The sequence below is a fragment of the Sus scrofa genome, chromosome 4 (genome assembly GCF_000003025.6).
Source record: "Sus scrofa isolate TJ Tabasco breed Duroc chromosome 4, Sscrofa11.1, whole genome shotgun sequence".
In the NCBI taxonomy this organism is placed as follows: domain Eukaryota; kingdom Metazoa; phylum Chordata; class Mammalia; order Artiodactyla; family Suidae; genus Sus; species Sus scrofa.
Window position 1 is genome coordinate 130,554,655 of NC_010446.5, and position 12,382 is coordinate 130,567,036.

The 12,382-nt window shown below is 43.5% G+C and overlaps 1 protein-coding gene across 2 annotated transcripts in view; it reads left to right on the forward strand.

The window, feature by feature from the left end:
• DDAH1 (dimethylarginine dimethylaminohydrolase 1) overlaps positions 1 to 12,382 on the forward strand; it is a 132,230-nt gene that overhangs the window by 69,350 nt on the left and 50,498 nt on the right. The window lies entirely within an intron of this gene.

Genomic DNA, 12,382 nt, shown 5'->3' on the forward strand with positions numbered 1-12,382 from the left:
CAGATGGCCTCCCCTAATTAGCTTCCAAGCTCCCTTAATTAGTTAGCAACCATATCAGAGCATAGCATTTTAAGTAAAATTTAAATAAACACTGAAGGAGTTTTATCACACTCACTACCTGCCCCCTCTCATGCCAACATCACTAATATCATCAGCAATCAATGTACTTATTATCACTAATATCATCAGCAATCACTGTACTTATTATCATAGGACTAATTTCTAGACCATCCATTTATTTGTTTGGTCCTCATTGTTTCCATGAGGAGAGTCACTTGAGTCATAGGAAATTATATAATGTTGTCATGGAGGTTGACATGGAAGCAGCAACAATGTTTAAGTTTACAGGTTTGAGCCTTCACTTCCATCCAAGAAAACCTGCAGGAATTTCCCCTTTTCTGTAAACAATTGGAAAACCGAACTGATTATATGAAAAAAGGGTTTTTAGACTGTGTGTAAGAGGAAGTGCAGGACTGTGATCCCTGAGGGAAGGGAAGCAAATGGAGCGAGATCTATAATTGCTCCAGCTGACTGTCTAGAAGCAGTTTCCAGGCCACATAGGAGGGACGGGCAGCAGTGGTCTTACTGAGTTGAGACGACAAAGATCAGAGTTTGGAGAGACCAAGATGGTAGAATTTGCAGGACAGAGGACTGGAGATGAAGGAGCTTCAGAGAGAGAGCATTTCAGAGATCTACAGATTTGTTCCTTTAATCTTTGGCTAAGACTTTGTGCATACATAAGAGGAAGCACGTAAGGCTGGAAAAAGAACCAACAGAAAATATGTCAAACAATTCCCAGGAGGCACGCATAGGTGGAAATTGCTCATAGTCCCACCAGCCAGAGTGGAGAGAGATGAGAATATATAGGACACAGGACATTGGGTGGAGCCTCAGAAGAGCCATGCCTTAGAGTGAGGGAGAGCTATACCAGAGTAAATACTGCCCAGGAAGCACCGTAACAAAGCATGAAAGTAATACTCACAAGGACCAAAATGATCTCAAAGTTACTGAACTTCATATCAAAACAAAAGCCAACATTCTTTAAAGAAACAATAAAATCTAGCACCCACTAATGTAAACGTTTACAATGTCCAGAATCTAATAAAAAAAAATTATCAACTATGCAAAGAAGCAGGCAACAATGACCTAGATTCAGGAGAAAAATCAATTCAATATAAAAAAGACATGTAAATGAGAGGGACAGTGGAAACAGTAGATAAGGACCTGGAAACAGTTATCATAAAAATCTCATAAATACGGTTAAGGATGTAAAGGAAAGCTCAGAAAGACATGAAAGACATACTTTTAAAAAATAGTGACATTTCAAGAAATGAAAAAAAGTCTTGAAAACACACTGGGTGGGATTAACAGCAGATTGGACTGTAGAGGAAAAGATGGGTGAACTTGAAGACGTTGCAGTAGAAACTTTCCAAAATGAAACACACAGAGAAAAAGTACTTAAAGGAAAAGAACAGTTGGAGCTTAGGTGAGAACAGAAAAAATTCTTGAAAGAATAATGGCTGAACATGAAAACTCTAAGCCCATAGACTTAAAAAAAACGCTAAATGAATACCAAACGGAAGAAACAGAGGCAAAGCAAAATATGTTATAATCAAATTACTGAAAACCAGTGATGAGGAGAAAATCTTAAAAACAGAGGAAAAATGTGTCTCGTGTAGAGAAACAAAGAAAAGAATGACAGCAGAATTTTCATTAGAAACAGTGCAGTCCACAAGGCAGTGTACTGACAATTGTTTAAAGCACAAAAAAAGGGAAAAATACTGCCAACCTAAAATTCTATATCCAGAGAAAATACCTTTACAGTTCATATTTCCTTCCCTGAAACCCATGGGGCCAAATGTGCTCCAGAATTCAGAATTTTTCAGATTTCAAAAAAAGGTGGGATATATAAACTCTGTATTTCAAAATACATCTAGACTAGTCAGACAGCAACCTATAGTCAAACACATTAGTATGTGTGCAGAACACATATATTACTCGTTCGTAGAATGTATATTATATTTTTTCTAGGTAAGATAAAGTGTATAAATATCTTCACATCAGTTGAGGTTAGATTTTGCCACCAAATTTTAAATTTGATATTTCAGAATTGATATTTCAGAATCACAGGTAAGAGATTTTGTGCTCGTCACTCTTCTAGACATTATTGTAACCTCTCATTTTTCCCAAACACATATTATTATTCAAGTTTTACTCAAGTGGAGGCTGATATTAAGTAAATGATGGAATTACTTCCAAGCAAGAAGCACCCCTGCTTCCTCTTCAATGTGACCTTGGAAATCAGGAGGCGGGAGCCTCTCGGCTCCTTCTACCAAGGATGCCCTCCGCCACCATCACGTAAACTAATGGCTCCATTTGGCAAAGCCCAGAGAAGCTTCAAACCTCGTCGAGTCCGAGGGTTCATGTGGGAAGTCTTGGGTCGAGTAGAAATAACTGACACCCATCCTGGATTCCGAGTGGCAGCAGGTGTGATACATGTACTCGCGTGGCCTTGATTTCCCTACCACCATCCTTTCTTTACTGCCCTTCACCACGAGTAAGCGGAGAAGAAAGGTGTGTGTGAGAGAGAGAAAGAGAGAGGAAGGAGCGAGCCAGTGGAGCAAAGGTTCCTCACCGTCGGAACCGGATTGTAGGGCTGCAGGAGGCAGCAGGGATGCTGTAACCAGAGACCAGAGCGACTGTGATGGTTCAGCTGGGACTGCGCCAGTGACCAAGAATCTAGGACCATGACGGGATGATGGTGCTTCCCAAGCGGGGCCAGCCCAGGGTTCTGTGTGCGTGCTGTGTGAAAAATACCTAGAAAAAAGGAGGTGAATTCAGCTGAGCTAAAATTTTAAATGATTGAGAAATTACTGGATTTGACTGTATTTACCTGGACTGTTTTCTGTCTCTAGAAAATTTGTGTAGTTATAACAAAATAAAGTTCCATGTTTATATGACAGGATTTGTAGGGTTTTTTTAATTATCTACTGCACATGCCTTATGTCACAGGGCCTGCTTCATCATCTTTGAAATTAGAGAAAGTAATACCAAATTCACACAATTGTGTAAGATTTCAGGAGTTCCCATCGTGGCTCAGCGGTAACAAACGTGACTAGTATCCATGAGGCTGCAGGTTTGATCCCTGGCCTCGATCACTGGGTTAAGGATTTGGCGTCGCCATGAGCTGTGGTGTGGGTCACAGATGCAGCTCGGATCTGGGGTGGCTGTGGCTGTGGTGTAGACCAGCAGCTGCAGCTCCAATTGGACCCCTACCTTGAGAACTTATATATGCCGGGGGTGTGGCCCTAAAAAGCAAAAACAAAAAACAGACAAGCAGAAGTTTCGAGGAGTAGTGTGTGTGGGGAAAGACTTTAAACATTCAAGAGAAATTTCCAAGTGTGACCGTTAGGTAAGCTTAGGTCTTGAAACGGATGAGATTCCTGCTGTTGAGGAAACGTACCCTGGTTGTGGCGTGTGTGGTGAGTTGGAGAAGGCAGGCCGTTACGAGGAGACCCGTTCGGAGGCGGAGTCACTGTCAGGCCCTGGGGACGAGGCCGCATTTGGGACGTTACGGCGCATGGGGGTTCAAGCGCCTTTCCGGGGACAGGAGTGTGGGGGGGGGGGGGTCCGAGGCTGGGCTTGGACTCAGAGCACAGGGGTGACATTAACTGAGGTGGAGCCTGAGGGAAAGATGGGGTCCACTGGGTCCCGCCGAGCTTAGGAAGAAGCCAAGTCCCGAGTCGGGGAAGAGTTGCTTAGGGTGGGATTAGCTCTGGGGGCAGACGCCTGCAAAAGTCACTTCAGCTCTCACTGCTTCGGCTTCCTTCTCGGTAGGCTGGTGGGAATTACACGCGCTTCATAGATTTGTATGATGCTCGAGTGCAAACTCGTCCCGGGTACCATCATTCCGTGTAGCTGTGGTGGCCATCGGCTTTGAGGGGAGTACAGTGCTAAGGACGTGATGGGAAGAGCACAGTCTCCTGTCTGGGTGACCGAAGACAGCTCTGAGCTGTAACTAGCCAGTGACTTTGAACAAGAGGTTCAGCTGGACCTCTGTCTGTCCATCTGTGAAAACAAGGGATGGGATAAATTCTCCATAAGGGTCTTTATAGCAGTTGCCGTTGCATGATAGTGTTGAGGCTGAAAGCAAAATTTGCTACAGATAAACTATAATGTAAATAATGCATTCATAGAGAGTGGAGCAATGGCATTTAACACATTTTTAGTACCTGTGTGTCCAGCCTACGATATGTTTTTGCCTTTAGAGCACATTAGGGAGTTTAAACACGGTAAAGGCATCTGGAGATTTTTTTTTTTATATTTATAGTTTCAACTATGCAGTATTCCAGTGGCTTTTTATGTTTGCTTGTCGCTATAAAGTTTCTGTAGGGTCTCAAATAAATGTCTGGAGCCTTTTCCTGTTATACTTGACTTGGTGATGCCGCAAAATAGCTGTCTGGGTGTTTTCTTCATTTTCAAGAACAGGTGCTTCATTTGCCAGAGTTTTCACTGGAAGAACAATCCCAGCTCCAGAGGCCAGGTACTGATTTACTATTTTTTGATAAAAGCCCTCTGAGCCAGGCGCCAGCCTCTCCCCATGAGGCAACTAGGAAGTTTCTTTGAAATGAACAAGCTAAGTATAGAAACAGAGCTAAGATTTGCATTCGGCATATTTGGAGAAAAGATTTCGAGAGGAGCTTTTACGGAGAAGATACCCAAGGACTCCCTCTTCATCCTACGCCTGCTCTGTCGCTTCGCCACTAACAGGGAAGTTCATTCGTTCTCATTAATTTCTGTTATCCCTTTCTGGTTTTCAGAATTTGACACCCACTCGTATGTATTGAACAGAATCATTTTCCCCTTATGTGTCTTGTAAGCTGCAATGTGCAGGATATGTTTGAAAGAACAGGATGGAGCCTATGAGACACCTGAGGGAAGTCAGCCTCATTACCTCGTTACCTGGTGTTCATGCTGAGAGTTGTCTTCACATGACACGTCCCATCGTCCAGACACATCTTCACGATGCTCAGCTATTGGAAATTAGAAATCAGTACAAACACTGTGTCCGTTTATAGTACATATTTTCTAACTTTTCATGTGGGCAGGTTTCAAATGCTAATGAAAAGGAAGTGAGCTTGTCCACTTGGGAAACCGGATCTCGAAAGTCTTCCTAAATGTGTGTGCATGAGAGAGGGAGAGAGAGGGAGAGATTTTACTTCATGCAAGAACCTTTTAGGGAGCTCTGGCAGACGTCGTGAATAGCTTTGATTTTTTGCTGTTTCCTAGCAGTTGAAAGCATGCAAGGCCGCCCGGACCACTAGCTTTGCAGAGCGCGGAAGCCTCTGCAGGTGCAGCAGGCTGCGGGATGAGACCAGGCTGCGGGATGAGACCAAACCGCGGTCCCCGCCCATGTCTCCCAGTGCCAAGCCACAGTTATTCTGTGGTCTTTGGTTTCATCAGCTAGCAAATGCTGCCTTGTTTGATACCGTGAAAAGTGAAATCCCAGCCAATATGAAAACTTTAAATGAAATCAGGTTACTTGAGTCTAAGAAGACAATTTAAATGTAATGCATATGTAATCAATAACATAAATTCTCACACCGTTTAAGTAGAAACAATTTTTATTAGTAGTCTTAACATTGACTTTTTGTCTCAAAAACATTTCTACTGAGTCAGGAATTTTGTTATGCTATAAAGAATGGGACATGGGTTCTAGCCTTGCTTTTGTCCTGTAACTGGGTAACGTTACCAAAATCAAGTGGTACTTGGTCCTCTGATCTGTGTAACTGCTAAGATCTCTTCTGATCTTAAAAGTTTGTGATTCTGTGAGTTACACATTCTGTGCTAGTTTTTTTTCATTTAATTCTCCAGTCCAAAAATTTACAATGTGTATATCTGCATCCGGCTTTAACATCTATAAGATGATCAAAAAATATTTGTTAAAGTAATGGTGTGTTTTGCTGTTTCTGATGGATTGTGAAATTGCTGTCATTTCACAGCTTTTTTATTGGACTGTGACTCATTTCTATTTTGGCCGAATGGGATCGTTGTTGCTTTAACATTTATTTCCTCTCTACTCTGGCTTTGTGCATGATTTGGAGTTAGTTTTTATGTGTTCTCACTAAGGTGTTTCAGAGGGGAAGCTGCAGGAAAGACTCTTTCGCTATGCCTAATCTTAGTTGCTCCAAAAAGATAGACACAAAATTTTCATAATCATAAAATAATCCAGAAAGTGGATTTTACTTTTATTCAGCTTGACTTTGCTGGTGGAGAAAAAGCAAACACCACACTGTGTGGACACTGGCCGATTAATTTAAACAGTAGCTCTATGGAAAGAAACGCCACCCCACTTCTACCCATTGGAAAACCGGCTGGTTAGAGACAAAAATTTTCGGCACCCTGAGTTGGAGGAGACCTGTCCTTTCTTCTAAGGCTTTTACATGGATATACCAAACAGAAAAAGACACAGGAAAACAGTTGCTTCCTGTTTAATGAAATAATTTTAAAATTAAGGCATTTATTCCCTTAAGGCTAGTTTTTTTCATCGTACATTTTCAGTTAATCTTTAAATAGGAGATAAACTGCTCAACGAAGTCAGTCATCAGATTGGTAGTATAGATAGTGTATTAGTTCTTTAAAAGTGCCCAGTTCTATGGAAAATATATTCTCAGTATTAACACCGATACAGCAGTGGCTTAATATACCATTTACAGTGGAGAGACAATTAGTTATGCTAGTAAAAAGCAAACTTTAAAGCATTTAATCCACTGTATATGATTGTTTGTTCTGAGCGACTAACCCAAGACGTGTAGGGTTTAATTTCGAACCCAGAATAAATGAAGGGAAGGGAAGCCAGACTTCCCCCGTGCTGAGGAGAAACCCCTGCTTGCGAGGGCCTATGAATGGCTGCACTGTTCAGCGTTCGTTCAGGGCGGCCAGGGTCTTGCCATTCCACACTCAGGCTTGTTTTTATTTTTAAGGAATGTCGGAAAATGGTGGAAATGAATGTTTTTCCTTTTCTTTTTCCTTAATACCTCATGGATCCTGACCTTTCCCTTTAAACTGGTTTAGTGTGTGTTTCCTTTAAAATCGGTCATTGATCCAAAAATAAGTTTGATTTTCTTTTTCCATGATCTTCTCGAAAGAATTCTGTTAATAGCATACTAAACTGGATTACAAACTTACTGAATAAGTGCTTTGAGTTCTGGGCAACCTTGGAATAAAGGGCACAGAAAGAGTCATCCTGCATAGAATGAGACTGGGCAAGTCGGATGAAGGAAAGGAATGCAATTGTATGGCCGATGCGACCCACATCTTTTAGTGGGTTTATTAGCAATTTAATGGATATGGTCATTCAAGCACAAGAATGGCTTCAGTGGAAAGGTCTGTTCTGCTCTCTTTCCCATACACTTTGGAATGAGTTGAATGTGACAGTTGAGCTTTCAACAAGCTTCATGAATTTTAAATCCTGTTTAGTCATAAACTGGGGTGCATGGTATGCAGTCAGTGTGGACAAGGAGTTGGCAGCCTCGCCAGGTATTAGGGGTATCAGGTGTCTTCAAGACAACGAGGACTTGGACCCACCAGGTGCTTTCTGGGTCTGCTCTACGTACCCACGAAGGATGGAGGACCTCTCTCTGTCCAACGTCTAATAACGAACCACTTTGCAGAAGAAAATCTATACTGATATCTCAGAACAAAGTATTTTTTGGCAGACAAATACGTCTGTTTTCCTTCCTCTTGTCTGATTCACGCACCTCTCGCAGAGCCTGCTCCATGAGTTGTTACATCGATCTGAACACTCAAATTTTGGTGCATATTCTGATGGATCCCGAAGCATTTCTTTGAATGTTTGAATGGTTTATAAAGTTGCTCTTGAATTCTCCTCCCACCCCAAAAACCTTAGTCTTTGCTTAGGGTTAAGTCTTGAAGTATATTCTGAAATTCAGTACAAGGAGCTTTATGTGTTGTCTTCGGAAGTACCTCACAAAGACTGTTTTCAGAAAATAGTTTTTCAGGGTCACCTTGAAAGCAATCTGTGAATATATTTTTAATCACCTTATAATAATGCCCCATGTTTTATTTAAATATGGACTTGTGTGCTTATAGTATAATTTTACACGTGTGAGCAAAAAACTGTTGTCAAAAACGTGTGTGATAAGAAGTTCTGGAATTTTATGTGCCAGGTAATGAGCAGTGGCATCTAAGCCTGGCGTTGGTGTTACAAACATTTCTCAAGGTTTGTTTTCACTTTTCCGTGCCTTCTGATTTGTCTGCATTGAATGGGAGGGGCGGGCTGCGCTGCCTTTGTCACCTCAAGACCAGGAGCAGAGACCCCTCAGAGGCTGGCTCCGTGTTCCCTGCAGGCGGGAAGCACCACGGACTGGAGTCTGGGTGACCGTGGGGGCAGAAGCGGGGTGGCTGTTGAACGAGGGGCCGCAGGGCCCCACGGCCGCGGCTGCACCTGCAGCACCAGCGCCCGTGGAGGGTCTGCCCAGACTGCAGATGGGCCGGCAGGAGCAAAGCTGGGCTGGGGCTGTTTCAAAGCCAGTCCAAGGGGCGAGCCCAAGAAGTCCCAGAGCCCCCACAATGAGAGCCTGGGTGGTGGGGACGGTGGCTGAACCAGGGAAGGGCCGATGACCCAGCCCTGAAAGACGCCTGCAGAGCAGGTGCCCGTGGGCCTCTCTTCCTCCCCCGGGGCCACGATCCTACTTGCGTGTTTGGAGTCATGGGGCCGCGCTGGCATCGGGTCCTGTCCCAGGGCTGCCTTGGGAGCCTGCCTGGGCAGTGGTGCCTGTAGGTGCTGGCAGGGGATGAAGTTTCAAGGGTTCGGGTGTCTCGCAGCGTCTCCCACTGGGGACACAACAGTCCTTTTCCACCAACCGACCAGGGCGCCTCTCAGTTTTGAACGTTTCCTTTTCGTCTTTATTAATAGTCGCACCTTTAAGGAATTGTTGTAATCTAGTGTTTTGCATAGTCTTTTAACTGCTAAATTTATCTACATTTTTTATTATTAACTGAGCTTCTCTCTCAGTTTTTCTCTGGGTATTTATAAAGACGCTCCTCGGTTCATTGCACAAACCCTAAATAATGTCATTCACTAAAGAGGCGGCCCTTTAAAATGGGCTCTGGAGACCTGAAAGAGTTACTTTACCTCTCAAGGTTCTGCGGTCCCGTCGGGGAGAATCTTCTTAACTGTACAGTATCAGTAAGAAATACTGAGCAAGTATATTTGAATAATACTGAAATGTGTTTAGTTTTGACAGCATAAACATGTGTTTACAGGGACTTATTTCAAGATTGGGTCTCAACCTCTGTGATGGCAAATTTAGTTCAGAGACATCTGAACCCTTTACCCACTATCCTCACTGTTAAAGCAGTCTTTTGCTAACACACTGTATGCTTTGTACATTTTATAATAAGCACATGCCTCCTGTGAAATGAATGCATCTGATCCATAATAGATCTGGTTGAGAGACAGTGGAACCGAGCCAGCTCAGCCCCGGTTCAAGGGAAAAAGCAGTGAACAGGGGCAGTGACGTTTATGAGGATCTGATTTCATCAAGCTCTGCCTCCTGGGAAGAGGCTCCAGGTGGCATTAAGTTTATTGTACTTTGAGAATTATTCAAAACCAGACATGAAGTCCCTTCTGGGTTATGTAAGGGACAAGTAGCTGTTCCTCAAATGAATGTTTTATTTAAAAGTTAATAAATACTTAGGGGTGAATTGGAAAGAGGAATAAACTTTTTGAATAAAAAGAGAAAAACTGTAAGGGTAAGGACGTTCCCCTGTTTTTCTAAGGCAGTTTGGAAAAGGCAAAACTCATTAGCTAGACAATAATTTGTTTTCCTTGGTAAAACATTGACTGGAGTGTTTCTATTAGGAAAACATTATCAAACTGTTCCAGTCTCGGTCCAGCCGAGGACACCCAGATGGGACAACAGAGAAGAGAAGTCACTCGCCGTTGGTGTCACCGTCTTGCCAGAATGTGAACAGCTGTCAAAAGCAAGGACAGTTCCTTGAAGCTGTCGCCATTTCGTACAACTATTGCTGGAAACAAGCCTTTACTTAGTATCTGTGAGCATGCAGATATTCAGCTGATGGCTTTGCACTAACGTATTTTCTAAATAAGCTCCAAAAGAAGCAAGTGTTTGAACATGTGACAAAGGGTGACTATTTACAAAATTTCTGGCCACACAGCAGCCTGGGCTCAGAAGGCAGCCCCTCAGGGTGAACCGCTGTCTCTTCTGTAGCCCCGACGGGGCTGCCCCAGCATCTGAAACGAAGGCTTCGCCGCGACTCACGGCAGCCCAGGACGAGGGAGGCAAAACATCAGAAGGATTTGATTATCGCGTGTGAACCCTGAGCCATCTGCTACAGTCAAAAGAGCACCAAGTGAGAATTCCCGCTGTGGTGCAGTGAGTTAAGAATCTGACTGCATCTGCTCGGGTCGATGTGGAGGCACAGGTTTGGACCCGGGTCGCCGTGGGTTAGGGACCCTTAGGTCATCGTTGCAGCTCAGATTCAAATTCAGTCCATGGCCCGGGAGTTACCATGTGCCATGGGTGCAGCCATTCAAAAAAAAAAAAAAAAAAAAAAAAAAGCACCAACTTGCAGCAATTGTGAAGAAAGCATGTTTCAACAGGTAGAAGATGATAAGTACAGTATTTTCCTAAAGAAATGCAGCTTCACTCGTTTTTCACACATACAGCAGACACCGAGGCCCACTTTCTCAATCAAGAGCTCTAGTGAACCTATTTGAATAGGGAATAAAATGTGTTTGAATTAGCACGGCGGCGTTTATTCAGTCTATGGCTCTGCAGTCCAAATGGAGTTTGGACAGACTCATCTAAAACATGCTTGAAAGTTGTTTTCCTGCAGCCTGTGGACGCTGTTTATTTGCTTAATGAACTTTGCCTTGTCTCCTGTTCAAGTGCTCATTCAAAATTGAAGGTTTCTAAAAGAATAAAATCTTGTACTACTGCTATATTATATAGCTTCCACAAAACTGAATTTAACCAGAAACTGGACAGGCAACTGACAAGTACTGCTTGAAGACTTCACGCATCTACTGCTTCTGGAAAGTTCGTTACAGTCCATGGAGATGTTTCCGAACCTTCCATCCTGGTGGTGTCTGTGCGGTCGTAATCCTTGTGCCCAGAGCAGGGCTTTGCTGCCCCGGGGAGACTTTTCCAACCATTGCTGCAGATAGTACCATGCGTTGCAACAGCAGTGGGTCAAAAATACCTCCAGGAGTCTCTTTCTTTGAATACTGTTTTTAGGAGGAATTGTCACATCACTTCCTGCATGACAGAGTTTGAGATAGTTCTGATGTCACTTGGTTTTTTGTTAGTTTTTTTTTTTTTTTTAAGGCCGCACCCAAGGCATATGGAGGTTCCCAGGCTAGGGGGCCAATCAGAGCTGTAGCTGCCGGTCTACACCACAGCCACAGCAAAGCCAGATCCGAGCCAAGTCGGCTACCTACTCCACAGCTCACGGCAATGCCGGATCCTTAACCCATGGAGGGAGGCCAGGGATTGAACCTGCAACCTCATGGTTCCTAGTCAGATTCGTTAACCACTGAGCTACGAAAACCATAAGTTTTTCAATGTCTGTGAGTCAGTATCTGTTCTGCAAAGAAGTTCATTGTGTCCTTTTTTCAGATTCCACATGTCAGTGAAAGCATTTGATGTTGGTGTCTCATTGTATGGCTGACTTCACTTAGCCTGATCGTTTCTAGGTCCATCCATGTTGCTAAAAATGCTGGTATTTTGTTCCTTTTAATGGCGGAGTAATATTCCAGTGTACATGTACCACATCTTCTGGACTCCTCTGTCGATGGACATTTAGGTTGTTTCCATGTCTTGGCTATTGCAAATAGTGCTGCAATGAACTGATGTCCCTTGGTTTTATATGCTGTTTTTATGCTATTGACTCCAAATCTTGTTTCCAGTTCTGACTACTCCCCAGAAGTCTAGATTAGTATATTCAAATGTCTTGACCTCTCCGCTTGCATATCTGCAAACATTTCAGACTCAACATGACCAAAAAGGAACTCGTGAATTTTTTCCCAGACTTGCTCCTCTGCAGTTTCCTCCGTATAAGAAAGTGCTACCACCATTCACCCAGCTGCCCAAGACAAAAACCTAAGAGTCCGTCGTGATTCTTTTCTTTCCTTTCCGCCCACAGCTAATCCACCAAGTCCTGTCCACTGTCCTTCGAAACACACCCTGCATTCGGCTGCATTCTTCCTCTCTGCCGTCAACACCCTTGTCCGTTCTCTTTCATTAGGACAACGGCAGCGGCCCTTAACGAATTTCCCTGCCCCAGTTCTTGCCTTCTGATCCATTTTCCCCAAAGCAGCCAGCTAGAATTGTCT